Source organism: Cupressus sempervirens, chromosome 7 (assembly GCF_028749045.1).
Source record: "Cupressus sempervirens isolate cs-2001-9-10 chromosome 7, ASM2874904v1, whole genome shotgun sequence".
Lineage (NCBI taxonomy): Eukaryota > Viridiplantae > Streptophyta > Pinopsida > Cupressales > Cupressaceae > Cupressus > Cupressus sempervirens.
Genome location: NC_143124.1, coordinates 111968010 through 111986189, shown reverse-complemented (window position 1 = coordinate 111986189; position 18180 = coordinate 111968010).

Below are 18180 nucleotides of genomic sequence, written 5' to 3'. Positions count from 1 at the left end.
CAAATTTTCCCTACTATCAAGTTATTATTAATCTTTTATTCATTTTACATTTTAAGTACTTACTTTTCCATAACAAAGATTATAGGATCACCTCCTCTCTCTGTATTCTTCATTTTATGATCCATTTGTGCATTGATTGTTAGTTTGTGGTGATTGATTAGGAAAGTATTGTATATACTTTATAAATTCTTTGGGGCTTGGGGCATTATCCTGAAAAAAAAATTTGGTACTATTCATAGATTCATCATTCATAGATTCGCCACTAAAGTAATGGCTAATTTATGGCCGACATGTAGTAACCCTAAAGTGGTTTAATACTTGTATAAGAGGGCTTAGAGTTAGGGTTGTTTCATAGTGGTGATGTGAAATAGGTTCTTGCAGTGGTATTGAGCTATAAGGGATTACATATTGTAATCAAGTTGTAATCATTGGATTGGAATAATATCAGACTTGCTATTTGGTGGATGTAGCCTAGGGATTTGGTGAATCACGTTAAATCTTGGTGCCTTGTATTCTTTTTTGTGTGATCTATTATTTTTTGTTATTGGTTATATTTGAATGTAATTTTTATTTTTCTATCTATGATTTAATCCTAACAAGTGGTATCAGAGCAAGGTTTTTTTTAGTTATCCTCTATAGGAAAGTCTCATGGTTGAGTGGGAGTCTCACAATTGAGTGGGAACAATGGTAGACAATGGTAAGCTGAGGGTTGATAGGTTTAACAGGCAGAACTTTGAGTTATGGAAGATGCAAATGGAAGACTATCTTTAACAAAAGGATTTATGGAAGCCATTAAAAGGAAAAGCCAAGAATCAAGGATCTATGTCAAATGATGAATGGGATCTTTTAGATAGAAAGGCACTTCGAATCATTCAATTATGCCTAGCACCATTGGTGGCATTTAATATTACAAAGAAAAGACGACAGAATAGTTGATGGAAACCCTAGCGAAACTATATGAAAAGCCCTCCACTTCAAACAAGCTATTTTTAATGAAGTGTTTATTTAATATGAAAATGGTAGAAGGTGGATCTGTTACAGATCATTTAAATGAGTTTAATACTATTACTAGTCAGTTATCTTCTATGGGTGTCAATTTTGATGAAGAAATTAGGGCTCTCTTGATTTTGTATTCTTTGCCTAAAAGTTGGAATGGCTTGGTAATGGTTGTGAGTAATTCTATTCCTAGATCTAGTACCCTTAAATATGATGATGTGATCGTTGTTGTTTTGAGTGATTAAACTTATAGAAAATCCTCAAGTGGATCTACATCAGGAAGTGCTTTGAATGCACAAAGCAGGGGCAAAATAACTAAGAGAGGTAGTAATTTTAGAAATTGTAGGAAATCAAAAGGAAAGTCAAAGGGGGGGAGGTCTCAATCAAGAGGACTAAATAACTACTGCTACTATGGGAAACTAGGTCATAAAATAAAAGATTGTTGGAATTGAAAGAAAAATGAAGGAGATAAATTAGATGGAGACAAGGAATCAAATGTGGTAGGTAAAAAATCCAAAGAGGATGCTTTGCTTCTATCTTTAGAAAGTGTTGATGATTCATGAGTTTTAGATTCTAGTGCTTCATTTCATGCTACACCTCATAGAGGTTATTTCATTGATTATGTCCAAGGAGATTTTGGAATTTTTTATTTTGGGGATAATGAACCCTGTCAGATTGTTGGAAAGGGAAAAATTAAGATTAAGTTGCAAAATGGGAATAATTGGCTACTATGTGAGGTAAGTCATGTTCCAAGGTTGAGTAGGAATTTAATTTCAGTAGGGCAACTTTGTGATGAGGGTTGTGTGGTTACTTTTAAAGATAAAAATTGAAGGTTTCAAAAGGTTCCCTTGTAGTAGCAAAATGTGTGAAAGTAGGCACCTTATATCTTTGTATAGGTTATATTTTTCCTTCTACTTTAATTATTTTAGAGAAAACAAAATGTTCTGGAATAATTGTTGTAGTTGAGCAGGGAGAACAAATAGCTACTGTAGATTCTGATACAGTGTTGTGGCACAATAGACTTGGGCACATGAGTGACAAAGGTATGGAAGTACTTCATTCAAATAAATTTTTACCAGGTCTTAAATGTGTTAATATGGATTTATATGAAAGTTATGTGTATGGAAAACAAAAGGGAGTGAGTTTTGTAAAGACTGGGACTGAAAACAAAAAGGAGAAATTAGAGCTTGTGCATACTGATGTATGGGTACTGGCTTCGGTATCTTCCCTTGGTGACTCTCATTATTATGTTACATTTATTGATGAAACAACTAGAAAAGTATGAGTTTATTTCCTTAGACAGAAATCTAATCTATTTCAAAATTTTAAGAAATGGAAATGCTTTGTTGAAAATGAGACTGGTAAGAAATTTAAATTTCTCAGATCCGATAATGGTGGTTAGTATTGCAGTCATGAATTTGAAGACTATTGCTCCACTAATGGTATTCATAGATAGAAAATGGTTTCAAGGACTCCACATGAAAATGGAGTGGCTGAATGCATCAACAAGACTATAATGGAGCACACAAGGAGCATGCAGTTGCATGATGGGTTGCCCTTACACATGTGGGTAGAGGCTATCAATACTACTATATATTTGATTAATGGAGGTCCCTCTACTCCTTTGGGCTATGGTATTCTAGAGGAAGCATGAAATGATAAGAAGGTGATTTATTCTTTTCTTAGGACCTTCGGCTATGAAGCATTTTCTCACATAGATTTTGAAATAGAACCAAGCTGGAAGCTAAGTCAAAGAGATCTGTATTTGTTGGATAGCATTAATGAATTTTTTTATAGGCTTTGGGATTTTGAAAATCATAAAATTTTAAGAAATCAGTATGTCATATTCAATGAGAAAGTGTTGTACAAAGATCTGTTGCAGCAACATGAGAAGAAAGAAGATGATTATGTAGTGGTGGATGATACTCCAAAAGTTGATGTTCCATCCATTCCTCATGATGTGAAACAACCGCAACAAAAAATACCACACACATCAGTGAATTTTAGATGGTTAAGAATGCAAATTAGACCTCCATAAAGATTTTCTCCCTCTTTGTATTCAATTTTACTTACTAATGCTGGTGAACCTCAAAGTTATGATGAAGTTGTGCAAGTGGATACTAAGATTCAGTGGGAGTCTGCAATGAAAGATGAAATGGACTCTTTGCTGAAGAATAAGACATGGGATTTGTGCAAGTTTCCTGCAAGTAAATAGAGCTTTATAGTATGAGTGGGTTTATAGGTTGAAAGAAGAGGAAGGGGGTAAGAAAAGATTTAAAGCCAGGTTAGTTGTAGAAGGATTTGCATAGAAAAAGGGAATTGATTTTGATGAGATATTTTCTCTTGTTGTTAAAATGACTTCTATCCATACTATTTTAAGTCTTGTGTCTACTAAAGATTTTCATTTAGAGTAGCTGGATGTTAAAACAACCTTCGTTCATGGTGATTTGGATGAAGAGATATATATGGCTCAGGCATAGGGATTTGTGATTAAAGGTAAGGAGAACTTAGTGTGCAAATTGAAGAAAAGTTTGTATGGCTTAAAGCAAGTACCTCGGCAATGGTATCTAAAATTTGATAGTTTTATCCATGAGCATGGTTACAGTAGGTGTCATTCTGATTACTGTATTTATTTTAAGAGGTTGGATGATGATAGCTACATTATTTTATGTTTATATGTTGATGATGTGCTTGTAGCTAGGTCTAACATGGATCATATTAAGGGGCTAAAATGCCAGTTAGCACATGCATTTGCTATGAAGGATTTGGGGGAAGCAAAAAAAATCCTTGGTATGAAGATTTGTAGAAATAGGAAGAATAGAACATTGATGCTATCTCAAGCTAATTATGTTGAGAAGGTATTGCAACATTTCTCTATGGAGAATGCTAAAGCTATCAGCACACCTTTACCTGTTCATTTGAAGTTGACTAAGGAGATGTGTCCTAAGACACAAGAAGAGGAGGATAAGATGTCCAAGGTACCCCATGCTTTAGTTGTAAGAAGCTTGATGTATGCTATGGTATGTACTCAATAAAATATTGCACATGTAGTGGGAGTCATTAGTAGGTATATGAGTCATCCAAGAACTGAGCATTAGAATTCAGTGATCTGGATTCTCAGATATTTGAGAGGAATGTCCAATAAGTGTTTACACTTTGGGGGCTCTACTAATTATTTATAGGGCTATGTTGACTTAGATTTGGTAGGGGATATTGATACTAGGTGGATTACTATAGGTTATGTCTTTACTATTGGTGGGGCAGTCATTAGCTAGGTTTCTAGGTTACAAAAGGTTAATGCTTTATCCACTATAGAGGTAGAGTATGTTATACTATAGAGCCAGCCAAGGAGATGACATGGCTTCATTTCTTCTTGGAAGAATTGGGACATCCTTGGAAGGATAATTAATTTTTCATAGATAGTCAAAGTGCCATTCATCTTGCAAAGAATTCAGCTCTGCATTCGAAGACCAAACACATACAGTTGTGGTACTATTTCATTCAGTCAGTTTTGGAGGATGGATAGTTAAAGCTCGAGAAGATACATACAAATGAAAATCTAGTAGATATGTTGACAAAGGTAGTAACAAGGGAGAATTTGAACTCATGTTTAGCTTTAGTTAGTCTTCTAGACCGACCATGAATCAAAAAATAGTAGAGTCCACAGTGGTTTGATCCAATAGGGTCCCCATGTAGTAGTGGTATATTTATAGGATTAGTCTCCAAGTGGGAGAATGTTGTGTAGTGTGGAGTTTGATTAGTCCCCAAGTGGGAGATTATTATTTTTTAGTGATTGATCAAGAAAGTACTGAACGTACTTCATAAATTCTTTGGGGCTCAAGGCATTGCCTCAAAAAAAAAAAAATTGGTACTATTCGTAGATTCACCAATCATAGATTTGTCACTAAAGTAATGGCTAGTTTATGCCTAACATGTAGTAACCTTAAAGTTTTTTAATAGTTGTATAAAAGTGCTTAGGGTTAGGGTTGTTTCATAGTGGTGATGTAAAATAGGTTCTTATGGCAGTATTGAGTTGTAAGGGATTACGAATTGCAATCAAGTTGTAATCAGTGGATTGGAATAATATTAGACTTGTTTTTTGGTGCACGTAGCCCAAGAATTGGTTGAACCACGTTAAATCTTGGTGCCTTGTGTTCTTTTTTGTGTGACCTATTATTTTCTATTATTGATTATATTTGCATGTAATTGTTATTTTTCTATCTATGGTTTAATCATAATGTTCATCACTTCCTTGTGGTTAATCAATTTGGATCATTCCTTTTGGGAATTTGGGTTGAGGATAGGTCCTATTTTTTCCCTACTCATTTTTGTGAACCCAACACACTTACCCTTTTTTCTTTTGTGGAATTAGTTGCCCTATTTAATTTTGCAATGTTGTATTTCATTTCAAATTTTTTATATCTTTTCTTGCATTAGGATTAGATTTAGTTTATGCTATTACATTTTAGAATTCGAAAATACAAATAAATGCAAAATCTCTTTCAAAATAAAAAAATATTTATGCTTTATGTTTTTAGATTAGTTCATTTGCATTGCATTGGTTTATGAGCTTTATTACTTCTAGTCCTACTTCTAGTCTTCCAGTTAGACAAAGTCATAGACTTATGGGTATCTTTGACCCTAAGTCTTCTTCTCCTTTCCTCAGGATCCTAGATGAGAATTTGATTCTACCTGATTTCATTCCTATTATGGAGAAAAAAATTTCTCACACATCTCATGATGAGGATGGTGTTGTAAGAGTTCCTGCTAAACAAATCTAAAAAAATTCAAATGAACTTGATAAAATGGGTCATTGGCTTCTTCAACAAAACCATAATCAAGATTATATTCAAGCTATAGAGGCTCTTAAGAAAGTTCTTTGTGATAGTGATCAAGGTATTAATCTCTTGTGTGGTATTACTCACTTTGTGCATTCCAATGTTAAATCTTTAGCTCACAAAGCTCAAGACTTAGGGTTGTATCCTCTTATCACTAGTGTATAACCTTCTTTTGTTCCTTTCCATAGTGTTCCTACCCATACTCCTTCATTGGTGACTATGACTCTTCCTTCTATGAGTGTTCCTCATGTATCCCTTCCTATATCACAACCTTCTTATCATAATGTTTCTTTTACTTATTCTAATCCTCTTCCAACTATAGTTCCTAGTCTTCCTCTAGTTGTGTATTCTATTTATATAGCTTCATACACTTTGCCTAGTGTTTCTAATGTTGCTAGTTCTCCTCGTTCCTCTAATGATTCAACAATTATCAATTTGGCTCAAATTATGTCATGTTTACAACAACAACTTGCTACTTTAACTCAAAACAAGTTTACTATTTGTACTTGGGACATGGGAAGTCCTTTGTCTCAAGATATCATTCATACTCTCATTCTTTAACAAGACGATATGCTTAGTCCTAAGAATTACAATGGTAAGGGAGACCATGTTCATCATGTTAAAACATTTCAAATCCTTTGTAGTGATTATGGTCATGATCATAGGATTTTAGCCAATATGTTTTCTTTAACTTTTTGTGACAAGGATTTACAATGGTTTTGTTCCTTGACACCTTATTCTATTAATTTATTTCCTCAACTTTCCAATGCTTTTATTCATCAATTTCAAAACAACATTGGCCTGCAAGTGCCTTTGACTAATTTGATGCATTGTAAACAAAATTCTAAGGAGAAATTGACTAAATTTATTGGTAGATTTAAGCATTTTCATGCTCAGATTTCCTATCTTGTTCTTGATATTGATATTCAATGTATGTTTATTTCAAATTTCCAAAAGGATATTAGATATAAGATTCTTCTTACTGAATTTACCTCTTTTCAATAACTTTGTGCGGTACTTTATCATTATCAATTACAAGTGAGTCAATTTGAGAGCATCACTCTAGTGGCTCCTATTCCTATTGATAAAAGTGATGCTTCTCCTAATCCAAATAAAGTTCAAAAATTAAACAACTATGTCAAGATAAACAAACAAGAAAATGTAGTTGTTGATCGAGTTGTTGTTGCATCTCACAATGCCACTTTTGCATCCACTACTTTCTGATTAAATCATATGTTTACTCCTCTTTTTCAATCTTTACATTCTATTATGAATAGGTTGTTAACTACTAATATGATTACTTTACCTCCTATTAGACCTCTTTTACTTACTAAGATTTTTTCTAAATCTTTTGATTCTAAAGATTTTTTTCAATATCATCATCAAAATGGCCATGATACTAAGAAATGTTATTCTTTAAAAAAAAAGGTTCACAACTCAATTGATTCTAATGCTTTATCTGTTGATAATTTTGATGGTAGTGGGAATATGTTTGTCTCTCCTCCAAATAAAAAATTGCAAATATATATGAATCCTTTACCTACACATGATACTAATACTATTTCTTAGCCATCTTCTACAAATATTGTGTATGATTCAAATATGGATGATCTTAATCATGTTGTTAATCAAGTAGTACATGTGGTTCAATCAATATCTCCACCTCAACCACAACTTCAATTTCAAGTTTTAGCTCAACCTCAACTAAAACCTAAGCCTAAATGAAGCCTCAACCTAAACCTTAATAACCAACTAAGAAAAAATGACCTCAAGAACTTTTAATTACCTTTGATGATTGTAAGAATATTAAAGCTCCTAATGGTCCCCTTTATATTAATGTTAAGATTGCTCATATACCCACTTGTGGTTGTCTTGTTGATCCTACCTTCTTAGTTAATATGGTTACAGAAGAAAATCTTTTTATGAAAGGATTGCAATGTGATTTTTATGACATTAGATGTGTGGATTTAGACTTGTAATGGCTTTCTTTATCTATCATTTGGCTCTATTGATTTACTGGTTGAACTTTGTGGAAAATTTCTCAACACTACCTTTGTTGTTGTTCCTACTTCTTATTAGTTTCAAGTTAATCTTGGTTTTCCATGGTTAAATGTCATGAATGTTTTTGCTTCACCTATTCATAAATGTCTTAAATTTTTTTATGATGATGAAGTGAAGATGATTAATCATAGTTTATATTATACTTCTAGCCCCAGAGATTGTGCTACACTTGATCCCTTTTGGCCTTCAATACCTAATTCATGCCCTTCTCCAACTGATCATCTTTTTTGTTCATATTAAGCTTATAAGCATCATAAGATTCTCAAGTTAAGTTTACCTCCTATGGATCTTAATCATGGTCTTTTACCTACACCTTCAATACCTCATTTATCTATGGCTTCTAAAACTAGGTAAAAGTACAAAGTTGTGTCACCTTTTAGGTTGACTTATTAGAACGATTGAATTTGAATATTTTTATCTAAAACTCAATTTTGTTCAAACAGATGATCTTGATAAATTTATTCTAGCTAATTTATATATGGTCTCACACTTTTCCAATTGGAAATGTCTATTAAATGCATGTTTGATATTGGTTAGTATCCAATTACTAAATAAATACAATTATTTTAGAAAATTGACGTTTCAATAACTCTTACTATTTTTTATGATGCTTTTTTAATAACATATAAACACCATTTTATAGAGCTCAATGCCAAGAGAAATTCACATATGGAGTTCATAGTGTTTTGATTAGATATAGGATTTTGTAATTAAAAAATTTTACATGTATTTTAACACTCGCGAAGATGTCAATTTTTAGAAAGAAAAAATATTAAATCAAATCAATAAAAATTAAAAATTATATGATGTTCTAGAGGAGAGAATCCTCTTTCAGAATTTGTAAATTTTCTTTTGGTTGGAATAGAATTATTTTGAAAAATGTGGTGGGAGATGACAACTATCGATTTGAATAAGTTGAAGTTTGAATCTTTATAAAAGAGGAAATATAGATCTAAAGAAAACTTTTATTTTTTATTGTTCTAGACACATATGTTATCTATAACATAATATGAGATTAAAGGGAAATAAGTTTATTTCCATATAGTCTTGTGGTGGGAACTAGACCCCTGATTTCTAGCATTTTTCAACAACTAAAAAGTAATAATTTAAAAATAGGAGAATATGTCATTTTTTATTCCAAATAATTATTAAAAATTATAACCCCAAACATCATCCATTTCTACACATTTCATTAGTTTACTTCATTTTCAAATTCTAAATAATAATACCAATTTTATGTCATTGAAGGTGAACAATTATTGTTTTGTTAGCCTTTTCCTTTGTAAAAGGGTGACACAGGTTTGTGCTTTTACCCAACTATTAATCAAGCTCCTCCTGTTTCTTGTCAATCTATTGATAATCCTATTAGTCCTCCTATAGAACATGTGAAGGATCTAATAATTGTTCCTCCTAGTTCTCAACAAATTTAAAGCAAGAAAAAACCTAGTTGATCTACTAATTAACATCACAAGAAGTGTCGTGCTCAAGCTAAAGATCATAATTTTGTTCTTCAAAATTGTTTACCTTCTTTGGCTGCAACTATGCATGATGTGTTAGAATAAGTTATTACTAATAATGTTAAGATGCATGATTCTGGTGATTGTATTCATATCTTACATCATATTTTGATTAATCTAGATGAAAAAGATACTCTTGATGGTGTTCATGATGTTCATGATGAATATGAAACTATTGACATTGACATTGATTTACCTTATATTCTTTCCCCATAATTAACAATTACACCTAGTATTGAACATTGTGATTCTCATGAGTACCCTTTTTTGGAACTGGCTATTATTCCTACTATATTCGATATAGTCCCTCTTGTGAGTTACCTACCTACTCTAAATGATATACAACAAGATGGGGAGAGTAGGTGGCATGCTTTTTTGGATAGTCCTTCATGGTATCCTTTCGTGTGTTTGTCTTTTGTAATGTGCTTCTCTCATGATGCATTTGCTAAATGTTGTTAGATTCTTTTATGCGATCCTTGTTGCTCTATTGGTGTGAGCTGATAAAAGAATCAAACCTATTGTAATATTCCTCTATATGTATTCTTACATTTGTTGTATCTGTGCTATTGTTCGTACATGTTTCATTTTGTAATCTTCCTAGATTTGTGACTTGGTAGCACTAAATTTTTTGGTCTCCAGGTCCTAGTCTGAAAAGATTCTTCTTCATATCTCTTATGTGATCTTTCCTTCTTTGTGATTGTACTTCTAATTTCTTTGGGGAATAATGTTAATTCATTTGCAATTTTATATATATATATACATATACATATATATACATACATACATATATATACATACATATATATACATACATATATATATGTATGTATATATATGTATGTATGTATACATATGTATATATATGTATGTATGTATATATATATATATACATATACATATATATACATACATACATATATATACATACATATATATACATACATATATATATATATGTATGTATATATATGTATGTATGTATATATATGTATGTATATATGTGTGTGTGTATATGTGTGTGTGTGTGTGTGTGTGTGTGTGTGTGTGTGTGTGTAATCTTATGATCATATTGACCCCATAGTAGGTAGATCCTTTTGTGTTCTCTATATGTTTATTTGGTATTTTCCTTGATTTGTCTTCATCTAGGAGCATCTCATTGTGGAAACATAATCAGTGGAGTTGTTTAGGTTTCCCTCAAAGCCATTTCTCCTGTTAAAGTGTTAGCAATGACTTTAACATGGGGGCATACACTTTGCTCACTTATTGCACACACGCACTTTTCAATTCATATATAGTATTTTTCAAAATACCTTCTTTCCCTTTTTGGATTAGCGACTAATCCTTAAAGTACAGATTTATATTTTAGGATCTCTTGATCCCTCCAGTTTCAATATATTTTGATCCCTTAAGGATGAAGGTGTCCATAAGATTGGATCTCTTTTTCTTTTTTGTTTTATTCTTATAAAATAGAATATTCTTAAGAGTTAAGCCTTGATGGGTTGACTAGTGAGTAGCTACATTCACTATGTTGATCAATTCTATATTTCCAGTTGTGCAGTTTGCTTTTGTTGTTCACAATGGGACATAAGTTTTCATTGGGCGACATAATCACACGCTTTTTCTTTTCTCTTTTTTAGAGATGTGTCTCTTATTTTAATCTTGGAGTTGATGAAGACTTGAGTCTCTGGGCACTTGAGGATCTCTTTGTCCCTTTGATTTTAATAAGATTATCTTTTCATTAGGATCTACTTTACCAAGAGTTTGCATCGACTCCATACTCTTGCTAAGGTGGGGGCTAAATGCATCATCTTAAAATGGAAGCACTTCCATGTTAAGAGTTTTTAGCCCTCTGAGTAAGTGGTCTAGGATCATTTCAAGTACCTTGAAAAGGTATTTGCATGGATCTAGATGTTTTACCCCTATTTTTCTTTTCTCTCTCTATTTCCAGTCTCTTTTTGACAACTTTCTCTGTGAAACTAAGGACTTTGACTTTTTGGATCAAGGACAACCTTTTAGATTAAAATCAACCTCGACCCTCACCTAGGTCAAGGATGACCTTGAACCTAACCTAGGGTAGGGTGGACCTCGTCCTTGACCCCAAGTCCAATTTTTAATTGTTGGGAGTTTTGGGATATTGGGCTTTGGAAAGTTCCATTTTCCCACTTTTGGGTTGACTATTTCAAGTTTTGGAATTGTACACTCTTACATTATATTTAATCTAGGTCTATTTCTAGAAGTTAGGGTTAATTGGAATTTAATGCTCCCATCTTAGCCTTCTATAGAATTTTGTACCTAGATCTCTTTATAAGGAGTTGTTCTTCCCTCATTTTGACATCTATCAATTGAGGACTTTTGAGGAGTGAGTGTCTACTTTTCATCCCTATCTATGAAAAAAATTATTATCTACCTACTATGAAGTGAAGATCTACTATCTATCAAGCATTTAAGCATTCAAGAATTTAAGTGTTCAAGCATCTAATTCATCAAGGAGGACCATTGTTATCCATCAAAGGATTCAATCTCTATGGAGCCCTCTTGTTGTAGATTTCTCCATCCAAATTCTTCCAAGCCCTTTTCTATGCAAAGATCCATTCAAGATTGGTGTTGAAGATCTAATGTCATTGATTTGAGACATCCTACATACATTTCTACATTCATTTGGAGCATTCGTACTTGTGGATTCAAGGATTTCAATATAACCAATGTGAATAGTTCTATTTCCTTTGTTTATTTATATTCCAAATTCAATTATATTTCAAGGTTGATTTTGAACTAGGGTTTGACCTAGGCAAAACCCCCCATATAAACAAAAAAAAAAAACCATTTTTCTTGTAGATATAGGTGTGGAACAATGAATTAAAGTAAAGATTTAGATACCCTTTTTCTCAAACTTGCATGATTCGCAAACAAAATTTTCATCAAGGTTAACTTTTCAAGGCACAATTGTGCCTCAGGGTAAGATTGTGCCCATCTATCTGGATCAAGGTTGACTACATTCAAAAGGACAAAAGTTTTTTGGGTTTTTTCCATCTTGACATTTCCAGTCTAGAATAGGTTGCAAAATTTCCTGAAACTGTACACAGACATCAAAAGTTAACATTTTCCAAATTTACCCTACTTTAACTTTAGTATTTATCTTTTATTCATTTTAGATTGCAAGTACTTATTTTTCCATAACAAAGATTATAGGTTCTCCTCCTTTCTACCTATTCTCCATTGCATGATTCATTTATGCATTGATCACTTCCTTGTGGTTAATCAATTTGGATCATTCCTTATGGGAATTTGGGTCAAGGATAGGTCCTACTTTTTCCCTATTAAATATTGAAGAAAAATAGATTAACTGAGTGACAAGGTTAATGAAGGGAGATAGTATTCATCGAGTGAGTATTGTATTGCCTAAGCGATTGTAAAGGAAGAAGAGCATAGTGTTGCCTGAGAAAGTTAGTATTCACTAAGTTATATGTTTCTCAATTAAATGTTGTGTTTACCAAGTGATATTTGGATGAAAAAGTTTTTGAGAATTGGAATCTTAGGTTAACTTTTGATAGAAATCTAGAAAGATTAAAAAGGTCTAAAGTGATATTCAAAGTTTGTTGCAAGATCTACAATTGAGAAAATAAAAAAAGATTTGATGATAGAAATTGAATGAAGTATAAGGATGGGCACAAGGTTCTATGTTACTTATATTTTCTATTTGTCTAAACTCATTCTATGAAGGAATTCTACTATAAACTTAAGATAGATGATTATGATTAGGAAGCAAAAGATGGAAGGATCTAGAAGCATTGTGAAAAATGTTTAAGGAGAAGAAGAAGAAAATGTTAGGATGTTAGTAAGTTATTGTTTTTGGTTAATTTTATTGATTTTTATACTAATCCTATTTATAAGAGGATATCAAAGTGTGAAGGAGAAAAAGGTGAAATGAGATTGTTGATGTAGGTGAACTGAGTAGTAAAAGGAGAAAGAGAAGGATTTATACAGCAAAGTCAAAGTGCAAAGTGAAGGAAGTTCCAAGAGAGAGATGAGATAGAGAAAGAGCAAGAATAGAGTTTTAGACAAGAAAAGATAGTTGTTATTCTTAAAAGATTTCTTTATAATATTATTATTCAAATATTGTATCAAAACATATCAGAAGTACTAAGTGGACCTAAAAAGTCTGTGAATTTCCTATATGGTAACATTGATTAGTATTATTTGTATGTCCTTTAAATCAAGCCACTCTTTTTAGTCAAGGATAGGGAGTGATAAGATCTAGGTGATATTTTGATGAAATCCTCTAGGAAAATCACTTTAAAAAAGTGTATGTAACCTTTAACAAGGTTGTCTCATCAAAGAGATCACTTTAGAAGAGTGAAATTTTGGGTGTTTGATCCTAGGTGGTTTTTTCCTTAACAAGGTTTCCACGTAGAAAATCTCGGTGTGAAATTGGATGATTGTTATTTGTGTTAAAATTTATTTTTATACATTTTACATTCTACTACATCTTGGTAATAAGTAAGATATCAATAGGCAATAACTAGAGTTTTACAGACACTTGGTAATGCAAAGAATAATTTGATATCAGTTTGTAAAGAAATGAATGAGCAGGTTAAGTATTGAGCTCATTATGTATACCAAGGAATTGAAGATCATATTGTTGATGTTTTTTGAGGCTTTGATGGTGTTGAAATGTTTGAAGGGACTATGAGATAATTGGACATAGATAAATCACACATCCCCTCTCAATGATCTAACAAAAGGATCATCTAAATGTTTTAGAGGGGTTACACAAATAGAAATGCATGGTACCTTAATATTTCTTGCATGTTATAAAGTCACACTTTTACAACTAATAAATTATAGACACTTTGGAAGTCTAAGAGTCATTTAAACACACAAGAACTCAAAAATCCAAGGTCATGTCTATATAGGTCATTTTGATTGAATCAGATAATTATTGAAATTTATGAATAACTACTATTTTTTTTTTTGAATAAGTTTGGATATAGAAACAAAAGAAAACTATTATTTTCCATTAAAAAATATCATGTTATGTTTCTCTCATGGGTTGTGTGCACCAAGTTGTGGTGCCAAAAACATGACACCCCAATTTTTTTTTAAAAAATTAAGAAGTACGTATACACTATAGCACGCACATGCTTTGGCTTGGGCTCCCCAAGCCATAGCACATGTGTGCTATAGCTCGTATGTGCTTTTAAAAACTAAGAAATTTTATAAATGGGCTGCAAACCCATGGCCCATTTCATTTTGCTTGTATTTCCTTCTCACAGTGCATACGTGAGTTAAAGAAATTTAAGACTTTTGTCACCCACCTCCTCAAAATGCCTCCTTGTCACTGAAGTTCAAGATTGAGATCATGTCCTGTGTTTTCTATTCTTGTTTTTGTATTGTTTTATTTTTTCTTACATTGTTTTGTTTATTTATTTAGATTGCAATTGATTTCTTATTAGGAAATGTGAACAATGAATCAGAAAATCCCCAACTAGATCAAAAAGATCAAAATGAAAACCCTCCACAAGATCCAAATTGAAACCCTCCACAAGATGAGAATCAAAACCCTCTACAATAAGAGAAAAAAAAATTACAACCTGCACTGATTGGAAGACCTTCTCCTAGCACACAAGACAACATAATAAATGAAATAGAAAGAGGGAAAAATGAATTAGAAGCAATCATTGGTATGTTGAAAGCTTGTGGAAAAACCAATCCAATGAGAGCACAATTGGCATCCTCCCTCAAGTCCATTATAACCCATGAAGCTTCTGTTAGTGGTCAATTGGATATTTGGCAAGTTAAGATGGATGAAGAAAGAACATATTATGCAAACAAATTATCATATCACGATGTAAAAACAAAGGAAATAGAAAAAGGTAGCATTTGTGCATTGTTTTAAAAGCCTGGGGAAAAAAATATTGTTAGAACTACAACTAAAAGATTCCCTATCCATTGGTGCATACATGATGGTATTAGAAATAACTTTTGGGATAGATAGTGGATGGTCTTTGATGCCCCTCCTTGTGAAGATCCCTAATTATTTTAATATATTAGAATCTCAAGGTAGAGGTGGGGGGTCATCATTTGAGAGGCCGAGGGCATATCATGACCCTAATGTAGTTAGGGCAGCTGTTATCAAGCCACAGGGTGAGCATGTGATTATTCCTTCAGTTGTGAAGGAACATGTACAAACTAGCACTCTAGGGACTATTAATGCTTTGACATAGACCTTCATTGATTGTGCAAACCCATTAGTTGAAGAGGAGCCTTCTATTTGTCATAGTCACATGTGCACATCATATGGATCCTTATGCACATTTTCCAATCATGCTAGAGATAGTATGGATGATGGGCTAGTCACTGATCAGTTCCTAAGTCAAACATTTGGCATTGACACACATGTAAATTAAAATTATAATAAAATAATTTGATCACATTTCTTATGTATAGTGAATGACTAATTAATTAGCATGTACTGACATTGTTTAAAATTCAGGTTAAGAGTGTTGCTAGCCCTAGTAGAGATCCCTTGGCCCTATTTTCATCCCGTCAACAAGTCCAAAGGTATGTATTGATTTAATCATTTAAATTAAGACATATATTTATTAAGTAATCATATAAAGGATTGACCAAAAAAATTATGCATGTGCATCAATTCTCTACAGGACCATCGACATTCACTAGGGACTTCGAGAGTAGGCATGATACAAGCTTTGTAGAGGTAAATTTGTTTTATGTTAATTTAATTCATTTGATTGTATTTTTTTCATGTTTCATTTACATGTAACTTGTATTGTATCACATGCAGCTCTTGACATCTAAGACTCCTCATCTTCCCTAGTCCATCGATCATGGAGTTGTTGTAGCGATGGCTAGTTCAAAGCCATTGACTAAGGTATGAAAGAATTTTCCTAGTTTTAGTTGTTGTTTATAATAGTTAGTATCAAAATTTATAATGTTATTTATAAGTGATTATATTGATTGAATTTTATTAGGGCCTTGTTACACTCGATTGTTTATGAGCCTTTGAGGTGGACGTACAGAGTGAATATTTGATGGTGATAAGAAAATAATTAATTTTGTGTGTACATATATTTTATTTCAATGTATAATAATTATTGATTCATATATACTTTGTTTGCATCATCTTGAGTTAGAGAAGAGCCAAAACAAGAGGATGAGCGAGTGTATGAGGAAGACCCCATCATCCCCATCATCTCCCTCCACATAATGACCAAAGACCTCTATGGATTTGTTTCCTTCCACTCATGGGAAGGAGAAGATATATTTGATAGACACACATGTATAGGAATTAGTGGACATATATGTTAGATTTTATATCAATGGACATATTCGATATACATTTGATGTATATGTGACATTTTATATTTGATGTATGACATATATTTGATGCATGACATTATTAGATTGATGATATTATTGGTAAATATATGATATGTTTGTTCATGTATGACATTATTGTTATCATAATATATTATGTGTTTGTTAATGTATGATGTTATTAGTTATCATTTTATATTATATGTTTGTTCATGTATGACATTATTGGTTATCATAATATATTATATTTCCATTCATGTATGACATTATTGGTTATCATAATATATTATATGTTCGTTCATGTATGACATTATTGGTTATCATAATATATTATATTTTTGTTCATGTATGACATTATTGGTTATCATAATATATATCTTATTTTCATTGTTTACATTTTAAGTACATTTCATGTATTTCATTTTAATGTAAATTGCATCTAAAATGATGTAGAGTGCTCACACCAAAAGCTAGTGGATTCCCAGCAAGAACACTTTTAAGGAAAACTACCTTTCCCACCATCGTAAGTGTCTTCAAAGACTCTTTCCAACTTGGGTACAATATTGAACAAACTTTTACCCAACATCACAAAACTACTTGATCACTTTCCCTATTCAAGACTTGGGAAGCAATAAGGGGGAAATGAGAAATTTTGAGAAATAGATCATAATCAACTTCTTGCTTCAAACTAACATCTCAGACAATTCAAGGAACACCTAATAACTATCTCACAAACTTCAGTCTATCATCTATTCCATCCTTCCAAGAGATTCTTTAACATCCTATGACTATATTTTCTTTGCAACAACATGTAATTTTCTGGTTTTCAGACAACTCTTCACAAAGGGAAGTGGTTATGTTTCAAACCCATGAAATGACTATTAAGACAACCAAGAAGATCATTAAGATCTTCCACTAACTCCATTTATTGATAACATGCAAATATATAAGGTGTAATGACTCTCATAGCACTTATTGAGTCAACTTATTAACAAAAAGAACAATCAAAGAAAACTCATTAGGACTAAGGCAATTTGGTTTTGTAGGTGACCTTGAGTTCCTTGACCTTACAAACAAGGATTACCTTATTACCATTAAATTTAAATAACATATTCAAAATGATTTATGATCAGCCTTTTACCTTCTCTCATGAGTCTCCATCATTGGATGAGATGACATATCTACTTGCCATAGTCAAAGATCACTACCCTATGGCATTTAGTGACTCTTACCAATAATTCAATTTGGCATGCCTGAGAATGTTCAAGCACTCAACAAGATGGGAGGAGCTTGGGGCTAGTGTTTACCTAGCCACCCAGAGCTAATAGAATAGAAAATTTGATCCCACGATGAAAGGTGAGAGAGATTTTGTAGTTGGCAACTTTGTACTAGCCAACACTACAAGTTTTAGCATCACCTGAGATGGCATC